Genomic DNA, 26,762 nt, shown 5'->3' with positions numbered 1-26,762 from the left:
CAGATCTTGCATGTCATAATTTGGTGGTTGCATGTTGCTTCTAATCAGTTGCATGTCCAAATCTATGGTTGTATGCTACTTCTAATCATTTGCATGTTAGTGCTTGGTGTTTGAAGAAGTTATATCCTATTGGGGTTACACTCTACTTTATCCAGAATGGACAGGTATAGTACAGAGTCTCAGAGGGAACGATCTTGGACAATTGATAGCCAGAGTCAAAATAGTAGAAAGGATGGTTATTTAGACATTCGAGATAAACTTATGAAAATAAGCCATGACATGTCTAACCAGTTGGTTGAGCACCACCGTATAATGAATGACATGTTATCTGACCTAGCTAAGGTGGATAAGTTGACTGGATTTCTATTTGGCAGATTTTCTCACAGGACAGATGACACAATTTCCAAGAACTTGCATGAGGAGTTTGAGAAACTAGCTAATAGCCAGGTAGAGGTCTTAGATTCTACTCTACCACAGGAGGTGGTGGGAAAGGATATTACACAGATTGATAGTAATGGTCAACTTGATACTCAAATTGAGACAATTGTTTACAGGTTGTCAAAGGGTGATGCCACAGGTATTCAGGATGGTATAGTTACAACAGGCAGTGATTACAGTGTAGTGGGTTCAGATGATGATTATGAGGATTTTGTTGTGCAAGATGGTGAGATACCTGGTAGAGATGAGCAAACATTGAGCATTCATGAATTTGCTGAGAAAGAGTACCAGGCACAGTTAGATGCTTCATCACATGAGGTTGAGGTAGGTAGTACTTCACATGATTTATCCCGCCAGCTGAAGGTGAGTGAAGATAGTATTTTGACTTCATTATCTCATCATGATAGGTATGTGGAGTTAGTTGGTATTGGTCATATTACTCAAGTGAGGATTTTTCTTGAGTTACCAGCTGATTCTAGTTTACAGATATGGACTCAAGATTGTTATATTGGCATTTGGGATTCAATTGACAGGAGATCTTTAACACTTTTTGGTAGCAGTGTTTGTTTGGGTTCTTTCATGGATTTGATTAGCAGATTGCATGGTGTTGTCTTTTCTTGTGCTAGTAGCTTGTCCAATGTTGGTATTAGTTTTTATACACCGATGTTGGGCTTTGTTCATATATCCAGTCGACCATACTTGCTAGAATGTGTTGATGATATTTCATATTTGGCAATGTGTATAGATGAGTCCTAGGATCATATTGGCATTGATGACATCCAGGAGGATGCAGTGGGCAATTTTGAAGACTTAGTTTCCTTGGGTATAGAGGATTTGGACAGTAATGCTAATGTTTTTGATACTCCGTATGTTGATATGAGTTTTAGATTTGATTCACAGGATATGGATGGTAATACTCTAGAGACTAGTAACTTTGAGGATACTCCTTTAGACAGTGCATTAGAGGAGATTTGTAGGAGACAGTCAAGCCAGTGCCATCATGTGTCTAATCAGTTGAGAGTTAGTGACCAAGACATTGCTATCACTTGCCAGCATTTCGATGCTGCTCGTCAGTTGTTAGCAGTTTATGGATGGGGTCCACTCTTTATGGGAGGCTATCCAGATTTTGAGACAGGATTATATGTAGTTGGTAGCCGACAGAGATTATCTTATGAAGTGGGGTAGTACAGCATATGATGCATTGTTGGCCAAGGAAGATGAGGTGAGTGAGCTTACTGAGCAGCTTGTGGTGACTTCTGAGATTCTTGAGAGTACACAGTTGGCTTTCAAGGAGTCACAGTTTCATTTGGCTAAGGTAACCATGGAGTTAGAGTGACTAAAATCTTCACCTGATTCTATACAGTCACAAGCAGTGGTGTTTGGTGATCCGAGGATGTCCACGGCCAAGATTGTCAAAGGCAGTGGAGATGGGGATGCATCCATTCTTGATACTAACATTGGAATATCAGGTTCATTCCCACTAGAGTTAGGTTCAGTTGAGTTGGGTGTTGTAGCAGATTGTTGTATGCCTGACATGGTGATGGCCTCTAGTATTGATGGCACAAAGACTAGAGATTTATCAAAGATCATGTGTGATGTTGGTGAGTCAGTAGTTGGCATGGTTCCTACTAGTAACACTACTCCCTTGGTGATATTTTCAGAGGTAGTAGTTAGTTCCAACATGGTTAATGATCAATTGTAGTTAGTTTCATCTGGATTACAGTCTAAGCCACTGACTGAGATTGGTGCATTCTATCGGCATTACACTGTGAGGTATGCTCATCAATTTACCTTTGATGACCATGTTGATGAGATAATGATACAGAGATGTACTTTGGTTCCTAGTGCTTATCATCAGTTATGGGACAATTTGATGCTTCAAGATGAGAGTTGTGATGGGCATGACATGGTGATAGGTTCTACAGTTGACAGCTTGATAATACATGACTTAGAGCAAGAGTTTCAGAGTGATGCTTCAGCGGGTGTTATTATTGATTCTACTCCTTTGGCTATGACATCTCCTGACTTAGCTGGTGATCAGTCACAGTGGGTTGTATCACTTGTTCATGGTGAGTTGTTGACTAAGGTTGGTTTTTTTTATCAACATTATATTGCAAGGTATGTACATTAGTTAGCATTTGATCCTTGTGTTGAGGAGTTGATGGTAGGAAGATTTGGTTTGGGTTCCAATTCTTGCTATTTATCTTGTGATGGCTTTTCACCATCAGGGGTGCATGGTAGTTATGGTTATGAGATAGTGGCTGGTGATTTGCAAAGTTGTGTTGACTGTAGGAGTTGTACAGTGTGTGGATTCTCCATACTTGGTACAGTTTCATTCGAGAGCATTCACCATTGTTGCAGAGTTGGATTGTGCATTCCGTATAGGCCAGTGGGATGCGTTGATGGTATTTACTGTGTTAGTAGTTTGATTTGTCCACTTTGCTTAGGTTCTGATGTTCTAAGAGTTTGTGCCTCATGGGTTTTTGATTGTGGTAGTGGTGATTTTGGAGTTTGGTTGAGCTATAATTGTCAGTTTGATTATGGATTCCTCTTGGTCATATTGCAGAGGATATTGCAGGAGCCTGTGTTAATTGGTAGTAGTATAGTTCATGACTACATTTGGGATCCAGGTGGATTGATTGGTTTATTGTTCAACCATTTCTTGAGGACAAGCAATTTTTGGGAGGGGAGGACTTGTCATGTCCCCTTTTCAAATAATTAAAAAATAATAATCTTTGCTAAGCCAGGTAGGCCCAAGAAAGTGAAGTTTCAAAAAAAGGGGGTTAATCTTTGGAAACCGTTGGACTACTAAATGAAAATTATTATTAAAATATGTTTCATTAACCTCTCTTGGACGTGAGTTACAGTTATGCCCTCTTTTAAGGGGTTTGGAGGCATTTTGGGCAGATTCCAGAACTGGATTTTCGCTCATTCTTTGTTATTCTTCAGAGGCTGCCAAACCTGTGGAGAAGGAGACCCAAGAACGGGAGTTTGCAGGTTTCCAGGGAGACCCAAGAATGGGAGTTTGTAGGTTTCTAGGAAGGCTAAGGATGGGAGTTTGAAGCCATTCCATGTGCATGCTCATACAGAGTTTGCCTTTGTGCTGAACAGTGTAGATTTGTGGGTTTTTGGGTGTGTTTTTTGCATGAGTTTGGTGTTTTCAGTTGAGCATTTCATATCAGTTTTGGTTGCTGCTGTATTTCAGACTTTAAGATATTAAAATAGAGCTGAATATATTTATTGGGACGTGATTAAACTTCTAAGATAGTTTATTAGTGTTTTTGTGGTGTTTCCAGGCATTTTTGTGTTAATTTCGGGAGCCCGATGAGCATAGTTTTTGTCCTACATTTTTGAGCTGTTGTGTAAAGGCTATAAGGATCTGGAAATGTCAATTTGTAGGCTGTTATGCTACTGAAAGTTCTGTAAAAATTTCCATTTTTAGATTTATTAATAATTTGTGAAGCTGTGAAGCTTTTTGGCACTATTTTCGGCATACCCGATTTGGGGTTTCTTGAGAAATTTGGTGGATCTTTGTGATAGCAGTTGTTTGATTTTGAAAATCTGATTAGAGGTGTGAAATACCATATCGAATCAGAAAAGGGGACATTTCAATGCATGCCCTATTTCATTTATAATTCTATTCATCCTTAAACAAAAAATATCATCAAGTTCCTTTGCCCATTCATCTTTGTTTTTCAAATTATTTCTTTTATCTAGGGCACAAGGAAATAAATTAAATTTTTGGTTGTTGTAATTGTTCAAGTCGCCTACTATTATTCTCTATAAATGAATCTTTTTATTATCAAAATCAACAAGATCATAAACAATGTCAAAGGTTTTTTCAATTTGATCATAAGAATTCCTTATGATAGAGAAACACAAAAATGTCATTTCTTTCTCCCTTCTTACCCATTTATTCATGATAGGCTTTAGAGCCTCATCATTGGCTTTCAACTCCTCCTAGATACTGATCACCCTTGCCAATTGATCATAAATTAGTGGCCATTCAACTTTGTCTCCCAAATATGTGAGAGATTTTCTTAATTTATCTTCATATTTTGACTCCAACGCTACATGTAAGGCCCACCGTTTACCCTTTTCTTCTTCAAAATCCTCAACAGTGTAGTATTGTGGCCTTTGGGGTGTATTTGGTATTTCTATGAGGGGGGTGGATTTGAAAGGTTCAACAAGGGGATGAGGGTATGTTATTCTTTATGCTTCTGACCTACCCATTAGCTTGTTCTCAAGCTTGATTCTCTTCTTTACCTCTTTATTGTAGGCATCCACAACTGCCTCATACTTGCTCTGCAACTCAGTCATTTCCTTTTCTTCCCTCTTTGCAGTAGCAAAGGAAAATTGAGAGTAATCTACATTCATGTGAGGTGCCTATATATGTGAGGTATCAGCAACTCTCCTCACAATGATACTCCCTATTAGTCCTGAATCATCGGACTATGATGGAGCAGCCTTGGATCCTCTTCTCAATGATCACATGACAAGAGCAACTTGGTCATTACTAAATGCAATTCCCAAAAACTCTTTTTTATTTGGATCTTGTAATCCCAAATTATTTGACACAGAATTAAAAATCAAGGCATCAACAATGTCCCAATTGGGCAATAATAAAATATTTGTAGCCTTTACCATCTATCTCCCTTCTTTAGGGATTATATTCTGGAACTCTTGAATCATTTTTTCCTTTATTTTACTTTGAATGGAGGCTTAATCCATTTATGGATGCTCTACTTTCATATTCTTACATCTTTCCTCAAAAATGTGCATGTTTTCCCTCCAAGTAGACTGATGGAAAGCCCCAGACCTTATAAAACTTTTATTAGACTAAAATTGTTGACTGTCTTGTTCCAAAATAGGGTCTAATTCCCTTCCCCTGAAATCTACTATAGTCAACTCAAAACTTGGCAAAGGAGGCTCCTATGGGTTCCCTTCATCAATCTCTACTTGGGTAACAAAAATTCCCCCTTGTGATCCAATTTGTTCAATTTTCTCATCAGTGAGCTGCTCCTCCTCAATTCTCATGGGGGTTTGGGAAGGTGAGTAACTTTCATCATGTGATTTCTCTTCCCTTATTATCTTTCTCCTCTTGGGAGAAGGTTCAGGAGGCCTTTCTTCAAAAACAACACTAGTAGATTCAACTATCTATTTTCCTTTATCCACAATGGCCCTTTGATCCTAATGATAGTATATCCTGACCTCCTTCGTACAACTAGTGGGCCTGCCCCTATATTGGGAGTGAAACCCAATCTTCTCATTATTTCCCTAGCTTTATCTGGAAAAGAATTAATGAAATGTTTCTTCTTCTCATTCATTACCTCCATTTTTTGGGGAATGTGCTGATAAGCTTATTTATTTTATTTGTAATAATTATACCATTACTAAGAGGGCTGTAATCTTTGTCAAAACAATTAATAAAATTCAAAACTTTTGAATAGACTCTCCATTTTTCTTTCTTTGTTTCTTGCTCCTGCAGAGAGTACTCATTCCTTATTACATCTTCAAGGAAATAAAATTCATGCTCAACTGAATGAAGCTTGATCCTATGCCTAAGGGCCAAATTAAAGAAACCTTCTACATCACAAAAATAAGGGTGAGATATGGCCATTTTATACTGATCCAAAAATTTGTAGAGGAAGACCCACCCTTCCTTGGTTATTACAAACTGGTGGGCTACTGTGCAAGTGGAAAAAATTGATCCTGTTTCCCTTTTGTGCAAAAAGGCTTCTTCTACTCCTCCCAACTACCACAAGAATTCAACTACTCCTACCTTTAAGGGCACCTAGTAAGGTAATACATGGGGTGTTCCCTTGAATCCATAAATTCTAATAATAGTTGAAATTGAATATGGGAGGATATCTCCCCAATTATGTGAAACTTTCAAATTATGGGGTTTTTCCATAGGCCTAACAATGTGCATTAGTGCCTTAGGAATCTTGGGATTGTCTCTTTATATGAGGCACCTCATTTTGGAGGCAAAGTGCCTGTCAAATCTAACAAAACTAGCATTTTTTGCTTCCCTAGTCATATTTGCACTCCATAATTGAACTGCCAGTGCTTCCCCCTCTTGTTCTCGGTTCAAAACCATTTCTTTACCAAATTCTATAGTCCCCTTAAAGAGAAACATGTGCATCAACAAGGAGTATTGGCCCCAAACCTTCTCCACCTTGCCCTTTGCAATCCTAACCAATCCACTGTGAATCTCATCAACCAAGTAAGAAGCAAAATCAAAAATTATATCCACACTAAAAGAGGAGATTTGAGTAATCATATACATGAAACTCACAGGCATAAAATCTTCTTCACCCTCTCCAAAAACTCTACATAGGCTCCTGTATATCTCTACTGCCCTAGCATCAAAGCATGTTTTCTTGAAAGGTTCTTTAGAGGATGATGTTATTTCTGGTAGGGTTCCAATTCTACCAATGTAGGTCTTCAGTTCACCTTGTCTAACTATATCCTTCTTTGACATATGTTTTTTTTCTTTATCTATCAAAATTAGTGGGCACATGATACCTAGTGAGAGGTCCTAAATGAAAAACTTCCCTAATCTCTTCTGGATTGATGGTGATTGGAATTTCAACATCTACTCTTCTCACTACCCTAGTGGCTTGATCATAACTCTTCACCATGGCCTTAAGGAGGTCATAATCCATAAACACACTAGGAGCAACTAGCTTTCCTAGGTCAAAATTGCATGTATTGGCATGTGGGGAAAAAAATTTCCTTTCTGCAAACCATTTCTTGAAAAAATTTAAACCAGTCTGTGAGGTTTGAGCATCTTGGACCCAATTACCCTTATCATACAATCCATCAGCTATCCTCAACCTAGGGTTTAATGAGGTCAACTTTTTAACTTGCACTATCTCTACAGTAGACTCATGAAACAACTCAAGAAAATCATCATGTACATTTCTATCCAAATAATTTACTTGACCTAAAAATCCCTTCTTTAAGGGATCTTGATTATACTTTACAGAACTAAGATACTTATAGAGATTACAATAAGATTACTTACTTGAATTTTGTCCTTGTCTTCCTTTGTATTTTTGCAAATTTATTTGTGAACAAACTACTTCACAATCTTCCCAAACTTTAGCACGATCTTCTTCAGTAATTTCTTTTGCTTAGGAAAGGCTTGAAATCTCTGTTCATCTAAGATGAAGTTGATGAAATATTCTGTATTATACCCTATTTTTCCTCACATGAAAATATTTTATGTCTAATTAATACATAGAGTGGAACCACCCTCTGTGTTTAAATCTATGCCATCAATCTTTAAAAATCTTACAATCATGGGATATGGAGAAAGAAAACTTGGCGTTGCACTTGACAAGTTGGCTAGTCAATCCAATGAAAAATTCCCATGTACACAACTCCTTCCTTGATGGCACTTCTATCTAGACCCACTGGTGACTAAGGAAATTTGTCAATAGGTCACTACTTTGCTATACATAAATAATGAGCACCTTAGCATAGCGAAACAGTGACGACTATTGATTTGATCTTGATCTTGTGGATGATATATTACTAAACTACTTAGAAGAATAGTGGTGGGCCCTCATTCACTACCTCACTATACATATCATCCGAGCAACTCTTCATCATGAGATAGTGATGGTCATTGAACTAAGAGTAAATCAAAGGTGGAGAAAATACATAGAGTACCCTGAAGAGTGTTGGGTCCCATACTCGCTATGTCGCATAGAGTAAACAACTTGCAACTTTCCATAGCAAGATAGAGAGGACTGTTGATTATAGTTTTATTTGATGATCATGATCCCTTATACAATTTATGAATGGGGCATGGGTCTAGGGCATTGATGATGTAGGAAATTCTGCACTGCTAGCACCCAACAAGACCTTACTTTTAGTCCTAGTCACCCATCCACGTTACTTGAGGTCCCACCAACTATTGATTTCATGGTGCCTCACTACTTCGCTAATGGTGAGATGTAAAATTTTTTTGAGAGCGAGGTAGTGAGCTCTGGTAACTTTAATAAAACTTGGTGCCATGAAATATAATAACCCATTAAATCACCATTTCTCTTATTAACTACTTCTAACAATAGCAGTTATTACTTGTCATGCCACCTAGACAGACTATGGTTACTAAAAAATTTGGAGGCCACTGTGTCTTTGATTTCACGACACCTCACTACTTCGCTAATGGCACAATGCTTAGTTTTTCTGATAGCAAAGTAGTGAGGCATCAGAAAGAACCTTATTCCAGCATTGACTTTTGACTGCTTCTACTGGGTCCCTTCTCCTATTCTGACAATACTTGCAAGGTGTATGTGACTAAAAATTTGGCTAGAAAAAAAATCACCAACCATTGTATCTTCATTTTATGATCCCATTTTATAAAATTTTTGGCACTCACTACCTTGCTATGTATAAAAAGTGCTCATGTTTTTATAGCAAGGTAATGACAATAGTAGATCTATTCAAATCAGACGGTGAGGAATTTGAGAGGAAAGGTAACTCGAGGGTGCAAAAAAATAAAAGAAAATAGGATATTCACCCAAGTTCCTTTTTCAAATATTTTGCGCTTGAAAATTTTTAAATGGAATGAGACATAGGGTTTTCACAAAAAATTTCAAAGGCTAACAAATGGAAGATTTAGCTAGAAACCCTATTCACCATTAATGGATTCCAATTTGAATTTTTATACCTAGATAAAGGATTTTTATCATGCAAAAATTTAGACCAACATAACAAATGCCTTGAAGAATTAAATACAGTTAGGGATGCCACTTCGCCTAATGTAGACATAGATATAGCCAGCTGGGGAGAGTGATTAGGTAGTGTAAACATGAAATTAAAGGTAGAAATGAAAAAAGTACAAAGAAAAGCCAAGGAAAGTGACATGTAATTGGAATACAAATAGAAAAATGTTGAAGATGCCTAAAGAAAGTGCCATCTACTAATTTTGCAATTGCATCCCAAATTTTGATCAAAGTACAAAGAATGTTTGTAATGTAACAATATAAAATATCTTTGTATTTTTATTCCAATGAATTTTTAACACATTTCCTCTCATCTGAAGCTTTTTTCAATCCTTCCTATAAAATAATTTCCAAGATGTGAAGTGAGGGTCCAAAATATGTATAATTTTTAGTGTTTATGCTATTTTGCATTCAGTCCTATTAGTCTTTGTGTCAAATTTGGTGATGTATTCCATTTTGCAATCTAGGAATACAAATGAATCTTGAATAAAAGTTTTTTCATGTCTTGAGTTATTCTTGATGTTTCTACTAGTAATATATTATTTTCAAGGAAGATTAATACAAAGGAAGGTTCTGCAATACCCGTGCCTTTGAGTTTTTTCTCCATTTTTATATATCTGTAATTTTGGGATTGAATGAACAAGTTTCTTTCACTTTAATGAAACTTGGATGGATTGCATATCTTTTCATTGATTACTTTAATTCAAGGAGTTAAGTAAATGCTTTCATGAATAGATAGGGTTTCTAGATATATGGGATGCATATCATAAGAATGAAATGCATGGCTAATTGCTAATAAATTTAATTGCAAGGAAATTAAATAGGTTTAGGGTTATTGGTGTGACTCTATATAGAAATGGATAATGCACTGATTAGCTATTCAAATTTAAACTGGTAAGTTCATGTGGTTGCACAAAGCACATTTGAAATTAAATCAATATTTATTTTTTTGTAATGAAGACTCAAACTACTAGTCATTACTTATTTGTAATACTATTTCTTTGAATTATAGTTGGCTATTGTAATCAAGGATTCATTTAAAATCTAAGAAGAATTGTTGATGATTTTCTACTGTAGGGGATAGATCTAAAAAGAAGAGTGTGAGTGAACTAGTTCTAAAGGAGAATATCAAAATATCCTATCATTTCCATCTTTAAGGTGCACTTGCCTTGGCCCTATAGAGCCTAAAGTATAGAGCCTCTATACTCTATTAATGTTGGTCTAGATCTAAGATGAATTTAGTTGAATATAGTAAGTACCTAACCCTTAGGCCGAGTCATGTCTTCTGCATCCTGGTATTGGGTATTTTACAACTTCGTACTTCTAAAACACCAATAAGTAATTCAATCACTCCATCTAAGAGAACATCCTCAAATGATGTAGCATTGACACTCTTGGGTGTGCTAGAACTCAGCCTTGATATTTAAAATGGTGATTCCTATGTACTTAACCTCTAATGAGATTTATTGTTGAGAGGAGATGTAGAGATTGGAAAAGTAACGAATGTCTGTATGAAAATTGGGTCTTCGGGTGTAACAATTAACTTGGGCTTTTTAGTATTTTTTCCCTCTTTATGTACTTCACTTGGTGATGGTGGAATGGGTATAGAACTTGCTTCCTTAGCCTTGTTCACTTTAGTTCCATCCTTGTTGATGATCATTATAGCTGGTAGACCTAAACTATTTAGGCTCAACAATGATGTAGCTTCTAGTTGTGCCTCTACCTCTTTCATCTAAATGACAACTGTAGGCATTGTAGATGGTGTCTATGTAGTTTCATCTTTCTATTTAGGGTTTAGACTTTTATATTGCTATAGATCCTATGATTCTTTCTTCTTTTCCTCTATATTTGATGAGGACACATTTGGTGTGTCTTCTTGCTTCTTCCCTGCAGATTCAATTTTTTCCTTCTTTATTTCATCTACTCTTACCAATATAGATTAATGCATGGAATAACTACATTGGTAGAGTCTTGGTGTAGCTTCTTCAGATCATTCTTATTCAAAGGATTATTATTTTGAGGTGTATTATCAAGAACATCCTTTATAATAACTAAGTCCTATTGACTCTCTTTATCTACATGTGGGGGATTGGCACTCGACACTTGAACATCTTGTGCATCTTGGTTTTCTTCCTCAACTATTTCTTCAGTCTCCTCCATGGTAATCTCCTTTGTTTGATCTTGTGCATTTTATGCCATTTCTTTCTCTTCTTTTTCCTTAATAGGCTTTGTAGATAACTAATAAATAGATTTCCAAATCAATGTGCTCTTGGTTACCACATCTTCTACTCACTTTTTCAAAATATGGAATTCTCTATATTTCGGGTCAAATTTTTATTTGTGTTCCCTTTATTTCCTTTATATTCATTTTCTTATCCAAAGTAAGCATAACTTGGGCTAATGTAGCCTCCTTTATTTTTCTTTCAGTTGTTAAATTGAATTTTCACTTTTTCTCAACTCTAGCATATAGGCTCTTTGCTATAAGGTTGACAAACTCTAGTGGAGTGGTCTTAAAAGTTACCACCATACCATATATGGCCTCTTCAATATTATTTTTATCTACACTCCCTAACTTATCAAAATCTATATGAGTGAAACTTGACAAATCTGCATTGGTATTAATACTTTCACACAAATTGTCAATGTTAGATGAAGGATTGTGGCTTAACACTTTGAATTGACTCAAGTTGCTAGATTCTTTCTTCTCCTCATCTAAATCCTCTTAAGGCTTTTATTTCCTCCTTGTCTTCTTAGTAGGTTGTCTTAGCTCTATTGTGGTACATGCTCTTTTCTCTTTGGCCTTTGTAACTTATTTTGCCTATGTAGTGGATACCCTTGTGCTTGACCTAGTTAAAGGTACATTTGGCTTCTATTGTGACTATTTTACAATCTTCTTTGGTTTCTCTACCACCTATTTCTTTTCTTTATTCTTCTTTTTAGTTTCCTTGGGTACTTCCTTGGCTTCTTCTTCCTTAGCACCTTCTTCCTCAACATCTTTGTCTTCATCAAAACCCATGGTAAGTTCTAGAGGTCCTTGACCTTGTTCTTTTTCTTGTTCTTATTCTTCATCATCTCCTTCTTCTCCTCCTTCACCAAATTTCTTAGTCAATTTCTTTACCATCTTATTCTTCTTTCTTATTACTAAGGCAATCTATAATTCAATAGTTATTCTAGATTTGGCCTCATCATAATTCCCAAAGGATATGCCATCTTTATCAATTTCCTCTGATAGTAAAGCTATAATAGCTACTAAGGCTTCATCCACATTTATTTCATAAGGTAATTGCCTTAACCATTTAACCCTAGGAATTATTTCTTGCACATATGTGTAGTTAGTATCTACAAGAAAACAAATATCATTGTAGTGTTATTCTACTAGGGATACATGTATTCTTAACCTTTGCTTCATGAATTTCTTAAAATCCTCAAAATAACTAGTCATGACTGACTCAAAAATTTCACCAAGTTTTCAATAAACTCTGCTATGTGGTGGGTAACTAGTCTATTTGTCTTCCAAACAACTTTTCCAAAAGTGGGGAATGTGTTTTTCACATAAAATAATATGAGAATGATCAATGAACCAAACTTACATGATGCATTTTTGGCCTTCCTGATGGCTTCCAATTTTTTTAAGAGTTGTTGAAGTTGTAACTTGGCTAGGTCATAAAAGTGATCTCTCTTCACGATTTTGTAGCCAACATCAACTGCCATGTAGGATACACTATTTAGTTGGCTTGACTAAAAGAATTTATGTGCAATAACTCTAGCTATAATCACTATCAAGGGATCTAAAATTGTATTAATTGACATCCCTTGTTTATTCAACATGAATCTAGTGCTCTTTTCTATAACTTCCTTTGCATCACTTCTCATACTCTTCATCTTGTCAAGGGTAGGATACCTTGTCACCTAGTGTACAATCCTTTTTGAAATCCTAGTAGGCCCATTCTCTAGCCATAAATGATTTTCATGTACAATCTTTATCCACTAAATTTTGAAAACTTGAGGAAAGTCTAGGGCATGTGTCAACCCTTTCCTCTCAATGAGTTTTTTCTCCTCCTTCAATACTCCATTATCACATAGTAGGTTTCTCTTATTTCCATATCTTCTACTTCTTCTACTTTGCAAGTATAGTAACATCGCACATCCTGAATCATCAAAACCTTTGATGGCATCATACATAACACACTAGACGGATCTCCCGTATATGTGATCTCAAGAATTTCATAGAATGGGAGTTTTTGTACATCATTTCTAATTGACTAAATGTTGAAAACTTCCTTCCCCTCTTTCCTAACTGTTATTGAAGAACTAGCTACCATATTGATTCACTAGGGTTTGCAAAAATTAAGCAACGTAACTTGGCACAAGATAAATACCTTTTGAATCTGTAGAATGGTGTCAAGTGGTAGTTGAATTTGATTCACAGATACTTGAATCTCCTTTTTCTAATTTCCTTCATGCTCTTCATTTTCTTCAAAATCTAGTAGGTGCAAATGAGTGAAAAAACAACTATATAACCCTTCAAATTCAACATTTATTTCTCAGTGCTTACATAGTTGTGAGCTTGGCTACCATAGGATTTTCAACATACTTGTCTTACATAGAGAGCTTAGCTATCACTAGCATATTTCCATAACTCAACAATAACTATAGTTCTCTAAATGCTAAGTAGCAACTATAATTCTTTCCATGCTTGGAAACAACATAGAAACAAATAAACAATAGATTTTCTCTTGGTTCTAATCACTTCATTCCATCTTAATTCATGGATATATAACATTTTTAGATCTTAGATATTTGGAACTAATACATAATATTACATTTCAAATATCAGTTCCACACATACCTTTGATTTCCTAGTTGGGGGTGATGTGATCACCTAATCTATTAGATAAAGTGACCCCATCTTGACATGATGTGTTGTAATCTTCTTTCTTTCTCCATATCTTATTCATCTACAAACTTATCTTCTCAACATCTACCTTTTCTTTGCCTTTGTTGTCTTTATTTATTGGTGCAGGTGACCAAGTTGGATGTTTTCTACTGACATGGCTAATCTTAAGAAAACTAAAGCATATAATCTCATTACACCATCTATTGTAGGTAATCTAAAGTGTTTCCTAATTTAATTTTTAGGGTTACGACCATATTCTTGGAAATAGTGACAATTGTACCTCATGTTTAAATCCCAATCATAAGAATTTCCATCTTGGTGTACCTTTTTCTACTTGTTTGATGTCCACTTAGATTTGGATCTGCATTCATATGCCTTGTGTCCATATTTCTTGTAGTTGTAAAAATAACCTTCAAATCTCTGAGTGTTGGTGGTCTTGGTTCTGCATTCATGTTCCTAATGTCCTTGCTTCATGTAGTTATGATAATGTCCCTTGAATTTCTACTTAGAGTTTTGATTTCCAATATTTCTCCTATAAACATTTGTTGTGTGACCCAATTTTCAAAAGTGATGATAAGTGGGCTTCATGTTATTTCTTTTATTGTTCCCTTTTTCACCACTTCTAGATGATTCTCCTTCCTTAGTAGTAGAATATCCCAAACCAATAGTGTCATTGTTTGGTGCTTTCATCAATTTTTCAAAGTACTTGATGGCTTCATTAGGTTTGTTAAGATTTTCTTTCTCAGTCTTCAATTCATTCTACAATAGAATATTCTATGTTTCCAAAGTTGTAATCTCAATATATTTCCTATTCAGTTCTTGATTTGCAATCATCAACTGATTCATCATATCTAATTGAATGGTTTCCAATCTCTACACATCTGATGACTTATCCTTAAATCTATTAACCAATAGTATTTTTTCTTCTTCGATTATGGATCTATCTTCTTCATCTTTATTTTTTAGTTCAGTTCTCTAACACAACAATATTAATTGTGCTTCGTGTTCTATTTTTGGGTTCCTAATTTCTTCACTTAGGGCATTATTCTTTTTTACCAAATCTACAATTGTTGTATCAAATTCTTCTAAGTTTCTATCCTCAAATAATCTAATAGTTTCTTCTTCTTGATATTGAGTGTCATTTTTTTGCATAACTATTTTCTTTCTTCTCTTCAATGAATACTACAATTCATCTCTTGCCTCCTTGAGTTGATGTAGGGAAAGTTGTATTTCAATCTTTTGGTTCTCAATAGTCTTTCCCAATTTGTAGACTTCCATCTTCAAGATCTTACCTCCAAAGATGTCAAACATTTCCTTGAAGATAATAAATCTCTAATACCAATTGTTGGAAATTCCAATGGGAAAGTAAGCTCTAAGAGAGAGGGGGGGGGGGAGGGGGAATAAACACTTTAAAACTTTAACCTTAAAAGAATTCACCATACATCCATCTCATAACTTTGCATGTAAATTGAAATAACTAACCATACATCACATCCATAGCATAAAGTAAATCAATACATAACACATAAGATTTGGTAATCCTAAAACCCTCCAAGGAGAAGGTAAAACTAGGGTGGGGATGACACCCACAAATCTTCACTATTGCAGTTGTAAAATGTGGCCTATTGTGGCTACAAAGTGTTGATCATAAATAATTATCTACCCTATGAGGTGTCTACCCTATTAATAGCTTACAAAGACTATTAGGTCTCACCTTGTTAGAGGATTTAAACTCACAGTAAACTAAGCACTTGGTTAAGAGGTTTACAACATCCTGTTAGGACTACTCTTTAAGAGATTTGCTCTATATCAATTATTAGAATGATCCAACAACTTATCCTTTAGTTAGCACCTTGATGCTTGATTTAAGATCTCCTCTTTACTATTTAAATCTTGATCCTCCTAATCAGATATGTCTCCTCTATCCTTTCACTACTTTACTCTATCATAGCCACCTAAGCCAACATGAGTTTCTAGTAAAATCTTAGCATTCATCTCCTTGTGTATGAATGATAAAATTCTTAGGGTTTACCTTTCTTAAAGAAACATTGGTGCAGATGAATTAGGTTAGAATCAATGGCTATCCTTATTTCCTCCTAATTCTTCCATTAATCGGATTAGTTTCATGCATTGCATAGGGATACATAATATGACTCCATACTTATCTCTTATAATAAAAAATTCATGATTATGTTGGCCAAAAATGGTTTAAGTAGAAGTTTTTTCCATAAAAGACATTTATAAAAAAACTATTCACTTGACATAAATAGGATCTAATGCTCGGCCTTCACTATGCTCTGAATGTTGTTACTCAAATCTTGTATAACTCAACACTTACTAATTCTCAACACCTCAATCAATCAACATGTATAGACTGCTTAGCACTTGAGTGACTCAACACATACTATGATCTATTTGGAACATACTTGTGCTCGACACTGATTAGTCATATTACTTGACATGTATTTTCCAAAGACTTATGCTCAACATGCTTTGATCACTCAGATCACATTGATTGCTTAGCTCACTCAACATGCATTAGGTACTATGCTTACATTGTTCTTTTCTAGATAATGACTAAGTCAGTTGTCACTATAATTTCAAAACCAAAATGAGATAAAAAAATCATTGATTAAATAGATTCTTGTATGTATTCTTAAAATCATATATTCACATATTACATGTGAGATCAAACTCAAGCATGGACTATGCCAATACAAGGAAAAGAAACAAAAATAAAAGTATTGATCGAAGGACATGTCAACTTCCAAAAAAATAAATTGAGTAAATTCAAACCAAGCCAATTACCAAGTTTCTTGATCGGCCTCTTTTCTAAGAGCATATGTCCCAATGGAATCTATTATCCATATCTTTAGAGAATTATCTTGACTCAAGTTGTGCCTTAGTTTTCTATGCCTCCTAAAATAATTTTTGGATTTTCTTTTCTTATTGAATTTTGTATTCAAATTGTTTTCTAATATGAATTTGAAATGAAAACTATCAAGTAAAGTAATGTAGGAAAACCTTGGGTTCTTTGGAAATCTTGCATCAATCAAGAATATTTATTTTTCAGTTTGTTCTTGTGTGTTGTTTAAGGAATGTCATTTTAATTTTGTGTTTTCTATTTGTATATAGTTGGCTCCTCAATATGGGCCTATCATGGATCCTTGTCCTATGTTTTTGGAAACTAATTCAATCATATGTTAGAGTAATCTTTTCTCTTCATTTCTGGTGTGTTCTTTCCTAGCATCTCAAGTAACCTATGCATTTGGCTTTAGTGAGGTTATGTGTTGTATCAAGGCTTGTTGTGGCCTTGGGGATCTCTTCTTCGATCCTATATGTAATTCTCTTTGTCCTTGTGGATGTTCTTTTTCTTAATTCTAATATTTCATATTATATTTTAATGTTTATAGATGCAACCAAGTAGGTCTTATGCCTAGAATGTTAATGGAATAATGTCTCATCATATATTCATTGGATTCTATATGATTTCTTGTAGTTTCTCCTATACATTGGATTTTTTTTATAAATATAGAGTAAGGGTGGCTTGGGATTACATCATCTTTCCATACTATCCTTGCATCAATTGATATTAGAGTGAAGGTTTCTTTCCTTGTGAAGTTCGTGATCATGTAGAATCCTTTTTAGGATTGGTTGTAAGGTGGAGGACTAAGTTTCTTGCTCATTCCTTGTAGAAGGTTATGATTCTTGCAAGAAATATTGTCAAAATGGTTTGAGGTAGAGGAAATGTAAATTATTCTATTATGGACATGTTATGTCAAATTGCAACTACACTTGAAGTAGGTAAGACAACCTAGAAAAAAGTCGAGTACATCTTGATGATTTTAGTGATGAATAAGCAATTGCACCTAATCAAAAACCTAGGGTAGAACAAGATGAAGAAAGAACCGTAAGATCCTTGAGTAGAGAAAATTATAGACCTTCTTTTGAACTTTATTGTTATAGTTGAAAGTTGGATATTGGTGTCTTGTTGGATTTAATCTCAAAAATTGAAAAGTTTTTTGATTGTGAAAGTATACCTAAGGAGGTGAAGGTATAAGCTAACAAGTTGAGAGTACTATTAGAATGTTTAGACCATTTGAACAATCAAACATTTAAACATTATCTATTATGCTTATCCTGATCTAACTCAGTCTATACTGTAAACTCAGTAACAAAAATAACTAGTAGTCCACTATCCTAAGATAATAATCTTTTCTGAAAGTAAAATTTATATGTAAAATGACATTCAACACAAGTTTGAGACTATGATTTAATATAGAAATTGAATTTTGGGAAAATCACTATCAACATGTCACTAGTTTTTCATTCTTTTGAAGTGAACCTTGTTAAAGGTTACAATACACATTATTAAATGTGACCTGGTTAGAGGATTAATCACCCTCTTAGGAGTGTTCTTGTTAGAGGACTTTGATCATTCCATTAGAATTTCACCTTTCTAAAGGATTTACATAGATTTTTAAGTCCTTCAATGACTATTAGGTCAACTTTTGATCAAAATAATTTCAATACAAACTAGTTGCGATGATTACAAAGAAAACAATAGGGTTTGATTTGTATGATTACAACTCACTTTGTAGATTTAGATATCTGTTCAATTCATTTTTTGATTCTTTGATAAGCCTTTCTTGTCACCTCTATCCTTGATTTTCTTGGAAATCCTTCAAGCATTCACCATTCTCTTCACAAAAAAATTAAGCCTTGTTCTTAGATTTTCTTATAAACCTCAAAAAAATTGTTTAATCTTACTAGAAATGCACATAGATTCTCCTCTTTGTTATATTCTTCATATATATCATCATGCTCATACTAAAGTTTGTCTTTGTACCTCCTTAAATAGGTAATTCTAGTCATTTTCCATTTTCACAATCACCATAGATCTCAGGGTTCATGATTCGATTCATTAGGTTCACTATGTTTGTACATCTCCATTCTTTTCTAGGAAATTTTCATCAAATTTGTTCATTAAGTATCTTACCTAATCCTCTCCTTGAATCAAATGATCCAACTCATCAATCATTTTCTTCAATGCACTTTCCATATCCAAAGAAATCAACTGAGTCAGTTAGAAATCACAATTTTACATACCCATTCAAAATATTGTCACTTGGTCATCAATAAATTGCTCGACCACTGTAGAATTTCTAGCTCGGCATCAACTTTTTTGTTTAGTTGATACTAATTCTCAGTCAACACTAAATTTTCTTGGCACTTAATGTGGCTTGGTTGACACTAGAATCACTTGGCATGAACTTAAAAATTCCTTGAGCTTTTACTCTATTGCTCAGTCAAGTCTTACATAAGTGATCTAGCTTGTCTTGCACTAGAAAGACTTGACCATCAACATTATTTAAACAATCACTTTGTTTTGTCAAAGTTTAACTAATAAAATGTGAAATATAGTTTCCTTTTCATAACTCAACCTTTCCTCTAGGTGCTTTTTTTATGAGAAACTTCTCAAATCATCTTCATCAATAAAATAGATATAAAATTTAGATTGGATAGCAACATGTTTCATTAGTAGAATTGACATTAATGACAATACAACAATTTTTCCAATTGCAGTTTCCAAAAAGTAAACACTTCTCTTTGGTGGGAACACTTGCAAATTCATAGACAAAGAAGAGGAAAATAAAATATGAAGATGTTTCCAGACTTTCAGTCTATCCCTTTTGAGCTTCTAGTTTGATAACATTCATTGCAATTTTGTCTAGTTGCTTGTCTAGATAGCTCCTAGGCAGCTCTCTTCTCATCAAGCCTCCTACGACTCCCACTTTGTGTCTTTTTTGGGTTTCCCTTTCTCCACTTCCCCTTACATTTCCATGTGGGATCCTTTTCATTTCAATGCATTAAAGTCTTAGGTGATATAGGTATGGATGGGATGTTGTTTGAGCATCTTCCTAATGAGAAAGGTGTCTTACTTGTTTCCATGATTTGATTCTTACCTCAGAAGGTATGTTCCCTTTAGATTCTGAATTATTGAACTAGCTATCCACCTTTGGAAAAATTCATCAAGAAAGAATCCAAAGAATAGAGTTATGATAGAATTTGTAGATGTACACCCACTCAAATTATGCTGAAAAGATCAAGAAAAGTGAAAGCCAGAGTAAGAAAGTCTCAAATTAAAGTTTTGAGGTTAGAATCCATTTCTATATAGAGAAATGGGGCTGCATGTTTTCAACTACTCATCTACTACAAAAAAGCACTTTTTGTTCTATTTAAGAAGCTAAGAAGGACCACACTCCATTAAAATATTTTATGCATTAAGTGGGACCCAAGCACAGTGCTAAAAACAAATAAATTTGAGTCTTTGATATGCATAACTAAGATGGTGAATCCACGGTCAAAATTTTATCTCAAGGATACATAAGGTAACTAGCCAAAACAAAGGAAAATGCTTAGAAGTGGTAAAGGTAAAAGGATACTTCTCCAAAAGACTAGAAGAATAAAGAACTATGCAAGTATAACATGAGAATATTCTATAGAGATGCTAGAAAGATGCTTCTAGTGAAGTTTGTTGTAAACGTCTACCCCTGACATAAAGGAAGCCAAGTGTTCAAGTCCTCGATGCAATGAATAATGAAATGAGTGCCCAAGTTTTTGAAGGATTATTGCCCACATTACGATCTTGAATCAAAGGGAAGGCAAGCTTGTGGAATGATGGATCTACACTTTCTCCTTCACATATAAAGAATTATATTGTAAAACCTTTCTCTAGATTCTAAAGCAAATAAGGGACTTCCCACTAAATCAAAATCCCTTGGTTTGATAAGTGGCTCTTCTCATTGCTATAGGACTTTAAGTGAGCGATATGGTTTTTGGATTTGTGAATCTTTATATGGGTAGAAGTGGAAAGTTTTAAATAGTGATTAACTGTTAGTCTTAGATTTGTTTTGACATTCAACTATCAACACACTTAACCAATTCTTTAGTTGATGTCGAGTATAATACAAAAGCCAACCTACAATGTATGCCAAGCTAGAAAATTCAATAGGTGCCAAGTGAACTTCAGGTGTCGAGTAATCTTTAGGTGCCGAGAAAAGTTCAAGTGCTGAGAAAAGTATAGATGTTGAGTCACTATATATGCCAAGTGAAACAAAATTACTATAGGAGTCGAGTGAGCTAGTTTTCCTATATGTGTCGAGCATCAACAACCAGTATGTGCCAAGTAACATAGAATCAGCATATGAGTTTGTGCCTTCACAAATTCAGATGTAAATCATTTTTTTGGAGCCAACATAGGATGAATCTTGAAGGATCTTGAAGATAAGAACAAATCTTTTACATTACCTATGTAATTAGAATGCAACCAATAAGTAAAATGGAGAAGGCATGCAACTAATAAGAAAAGTTCAAGAAATGAGTGGGAAATGAAGATTTAATATTGATCATAGATTCATACCTAATCGTAAGTATTTGAAATCTTTAAAAGGAGGATGTAACCCCATTGTATGTGTGGAAGAGAAAAGTGCATGGGTAAACTATAGCAAAATTTAGAGGGGAGTTTAAATGAATTAGTGGAGAACAAAGTAGCATTGCACAATCTAGTTGATCAAGAACAGAATATCAGAACTTCGAAGAGTGATATATTAGATCAAGCAAGGATCAAGTCAGTTAAAGTAGAACAAGGATCTAGAATCAGCAATTGAAGATTGCAAAGCTATTAGGTCAAAGACTTTCTAATACTCTCTAGCAACTGTATTAGATAATGGAAATCCTATGGACTTAGGTTGGCCTAGAAGCCATTTGTAAATCCTTTAACAAGGTGGCATTCCAAGTGAATGTACTAAAGACCTTTAACCAAGCCCACTTTTAGTAAGGTAGTGAAATCCTTTAACCAACTCACTTTTAATAGGGTGTAAAGTCTTTAACAAAAAAGGCCTTTCATAGGGTAGACCATTGGAAGTGGTCAAACATTATAACCTTGAACAGTTACACATTGCTATAGTGATATCTTGTGGGTGTCATCCCCACCCTAGTTTTACCTTCTCATTTTGGAGGGTTTCTAGGTTACCAAATTTGTTTGTTCTCTATTTTCATGCATCTCTTTACTTTCATGTTTATTAGATGAATTAGATGCATGAAAATGGTTTCAGTAAAATTATTTCAAATGGTTACAGTTAGTTACTTCTGATTCACGCCCCTCTTAGAAGTAAATCATCCCACTTGTTAATTCCAATAATTGGTATTAGAGCCTAGTTCTCACAAGAAGGAACCTTATAGCCTGGAGAAAAGATCTAGAAATGGAAGTCTAAAAACTTGGGAAGATCATAGAGAATTAGGGAATAAACACACAACTTGCCTTGGAAGAAGCCAGAGAGGAATTGAGAAAATCCTTAAAGAGAAGAAGAGACATTGCAATAGCCAAGAATGACACATTGTACAAGGAGATTGACACATCAAATCTATTTTCAAAAGGAGATTCCAATGAGTTTGATGCAGCAATAGCAGACCTAATGGAGAAGAATAGAGGTCAAGCAGAAGAAATCAAAACACTCAAGCTTGAACAAGAATCACAAGCCCTAATGCTTTGTGAAGTGACTGAATAGAAGAAAAGAGCCATTGAAGACAAGTCTATGCTAGAAGAAGACAAGAGAAACCTCACCAATAGACTAGAAGAAAAATCAATTGAGCTTGCAAGAATTTAAATCATGCAGCTAAACACCCTAAGCTAGATGATGAATGCACATCATGAACTAAATGTCAAAGACATTGAGATCTCTACACTAAAGATGCAAAATAATCAACTAAAAAATGATCTGAAAAGAGAAAAGGATATAGCAAAAAGCTTCAATAAATCTAATGAGGCCATCAAGTACTTTGAGTAGCTATTGAAATCACCAAGGGCTAGTAATGATACTTCAGGACTTGGCTACACCAGCACTGAACAAGGAGAGTCTTCCAAGACTGTAGAAGAAAGGAGTAACAAATATAAGAGCACTAAACCTACTTGTCATTTCTATGGTAAGAACGGACATACCTCTAATGTGTTTAGGAGCAAAAACACCCATTAGCATGACAAGCATAAGAATGCAAGTTATTGTCATAAGTGTAAAAGGCAAGGAAATCAAGCACATAACTATAGGACTAAGACTATCAGGACAACAAGATTTGAAGGTCACTACTACAATTGCAAGAATTATGGACATAGAGCTTTTGAGTGCAGATCAAAGTCTATGTGGACACTAAATCAGCCAATAGGAGAAAATCATGGACATCACTACAATTGGGATTACAACACTAGGTATAGCTATCATTACTGTTAGGAATATGGACACATTCCTAAAAATTGCATAACATCACATTTCAGAGGAAACTATAGTAGATGGTTGAGCCAAACCCCATGTTTCAGTTGCTTGAAGACTAGTCATATCAGCAGGAATTGCCCTACAAGGTCAAAGGCACCAAAGAACAACAAAGGTAAAGAGAAGGTAGAGGTCGAACACATCAAAGGAGAAATGAACAAAACATGGAAGAAGAAACATGAGAGTAGCACATCAAATAAAGGGATCACTTCACCTAAAAGGTCAAATGGTCACACTTCATCAAAATAAGCAAGGAAAGGCATGAGGGATTGATTTACAAAGCTTTATAATGCATCAATTCCTAAACAAGCAAAGAATTGAAAAGATAAGATCAACATGAACAAAGATGTAAAGTTAAAATTTCAAGATTTAATAAGTGTTGCTGAGTTGCCCTTAGATGCTAAGTAAAAATCTAGTACATGCCAAGTTGATTGTCAAAGATAGTGGGAGCCGAATGATTAGTAGAAGTCGAGTTGATAGATGAAACCGAGTGAAGAAGAAATTTTTAGTTGAAGTTGAGTATAGAATACTCCTGTGGAAGTCAAGTGCCAAAAAGAAAATGGAAACTAAGTAATTTAGTAATCCTTTAGAAGCTGAGTGGATAGTTGTATCTGCACTAAGCATTAAATGCAACAAATATGGGGTATATCATCATGGTTTTCAATCATTTTTCTTCATCACGAACAAAGAGAAAAGATGAGAAAGAGCATAGAGAAAATCCAAAGCAGAGAATCTAGTGCATAAGAAAATTTCAACAACATTCCAACATGTTTCCATTGATTTCAAGGTATTTACAACTATGCCAAGCTATGTAGTTTCATGTTTTCTTCCTATTAAAACCCTAGATTGTGTAAAAGGGCTTCTAGCTCTAGAAAAAATTAGGAGAAGGAAAAATTTGAATTCCATCTAGTGTCCAAAGAGGTCAAATAACCCAATTACTATCCAATACCTAGAGTTGCATATAAGAATGATTTGGCTGGACCCCTATCCATCATACCTCCTAAGGTTGTAATGGTTCAAGATATTAGGAAATGCTATAATTGCAAGATTGGAGCTATAGGTGAAATGGAAATGAGGGAGGAATATGATAAATTGTGTGATAATGGAGTGTTGAAAGAAGAGTATAAAATCATTGAAAACAAGGGTTTAATGCGTGCCCTAGAATTTCATACAGTGTTCAAGACAAAATGGATTAGGCTAGTGTTGAGTAGAATGCATGATGGAAGCTTATGGTTGGAGGGTGGCCCAATAAAAACCACAAAGAGAATTGTACATAGAGTGATAGGGTACCTAACCCTAGATCAGCTGAAGACCCTTAGGAGTGATTCTAAAGAGGCAATTGAGAAAAATACAGGTGCAAAGAGGAATAAGAGAGGGATGACAATTGACACTATTCAAGACCCTCTAGTTGACTTTTCTATTAGGGTCATTGCACAAAAATTCTACAAATCTAGTAGACTCAATAGTGTTCCCTGCATTGCAATAGATGCAGGATACAAATTGGTGAAGAGAGATCATCCCTATGATCTTGCAGAACTACAATTGCAATAGATAAATGAGAATCTAGTAGCAATCAAAAGAACCAAGGGAGCCCAATGCAAATTTGGTGCAATTTTGATATGTATATTCTTTTATGTTTAGAATGAATTTCCTTCTTTTGGAAAATTTCCATGGGAAACTGATAGGTCAATCATAGCTCAAGTCAATGAATACATAGAGTAGATGGGAGCTAATTTTGAGACCTTGATGACTAGTTATTTTTAGGACTTTAAGAAGACAATGAAGCAAAGGCTCAGAATTCCAATGTCATTAGTAGAAAAACATGTAAATGATGTATGTTTTCTTGTAGATATAGACTATACATACATACAAGATGCCATACTAAAAGTCAGATGGTTGAGACCTCTTGGGTATGAAATAAACATAGATGAAGCATTAGTAGCAATAACTGCACTATTGGTAGAAGAAATAGACAAGGATGCACCACATTTTGGAACTTATGACATGGTGAGATCAAAAGTAGATATGGAGTTTAAGACTACCTCCACTTTGAAAAAGAAGGACAATCTTGTTAAGAAGCTAAAAGCTAAATTTGGGGAAGGTATTGTAGAAGAAGCAGAAGAAGAAGGTGAAGATGTTGAGGGTGATGAATAAGAATAAGATCAAGGGCCACTTGCCTTAACCCAAGGTATGGGGGAGGATGCAAATGAAGAGGATGATGCCAAGTAGGAAGCACTCAAGGCTCAACCAAAGAAGAGAAAGGAAAAGAAATAGCTAGTTACACAACCAAAGTGAAAGAAGAAAGCTACAAAGCCAAGCCCAACCAAGCCAACTACAAGGGCTGACACTAGAGCTACAATTAAAGTGAAAAAAGAGTAGGAGAAATAGAAGGAAATAGACCAAGGAGGACCTATAGAGAAAAATAAAAGAAGACAGTATGTTGGACCTCCTAAATCAGACAAAGAAAGAAAAGAGTCTGATGAAGATCAATTTAGATTGGTAAGTCATTCTACCACATCAAAATTGGAAAGCATTTGCAATTATAATAGATACGATGCTGATTTAACTGGTCTAAAGACCATTGAATTTAATAAGTTGTCAAAGGAACAATAGAACATAGTGGAAGAGTCCATCTACACTATGATGGCTAAGTCCAAGACCACCCCACTTGAACTAGACAACTCAATACCTAAGGAGCTAAGCTCATTGATTGAGAATAAATGGCATTATTGTCTTAAAATAGAGAAAGAAATAAGGGAGTCTATATTGGCTCATGTAATGCCAGACCTTACAAAAGGTCAAATAAAAAAGGCTGGTAAAAAGCATGGGAGAAAATTTGCACCCAAATATAGAGCCTTAAATTTTTTGCAAAACCAAATAGAAGATGTTGTCTAAAAGTCCACACAAATGTGGAAATTAATATATGGTTTGAAAAATGTGAAGGAAGGATAGGTAGACCCATTTGAGGGTAGAAATGATGAAGAAGAAGAGGAAAAAGAGAAAGATGAGAAAGGAGAGAAAGAAAAAGATGAAGGAGAGAAAGAGTCAAAAAATGAGACAGTGGAGAAGACACATGGTGAAGAGGCAATAACTAAGGAATAGTAGTAAGAATAGATTGTCCAAGACACCCAAATACCACTACAAAGTCCTCCATATAAAACACCTATAGTTATAGTAATTTTAAAGGATGTTCCTGACACTTTAGCTTAGAACATCAATCCTTTAACTATAGAGGATCTCAAAAAGATCCTTCACCAATCTACATTGCAAGCACAACTTTGTACAAATCTAGTTTTGGTAAGAGTTGATGAGTTGTAGAGAGCTGTAGCAGAAATAAAAAGGGAGAAAAAAAGCACACAA

The sequence above is a fragment of the Cupressus sempervirens genome, chromosome 9 (assembly GCF_028749045.1).
Source record: "Cupressus sempervirens isolate cs-2001-9-10 chromosome 9, ASM2874904v1, whole genome shotgun sequence".
Taxonomy (NCBI): Eukaryota; Viridiplantae; Streptophyta; class Pinopsida; order Cupressales; family Cupressaceae; genus Cupressus; species Cupressus sempervirens.
This window is presented reverse-complemented; position numbering follows the sequence as displayed.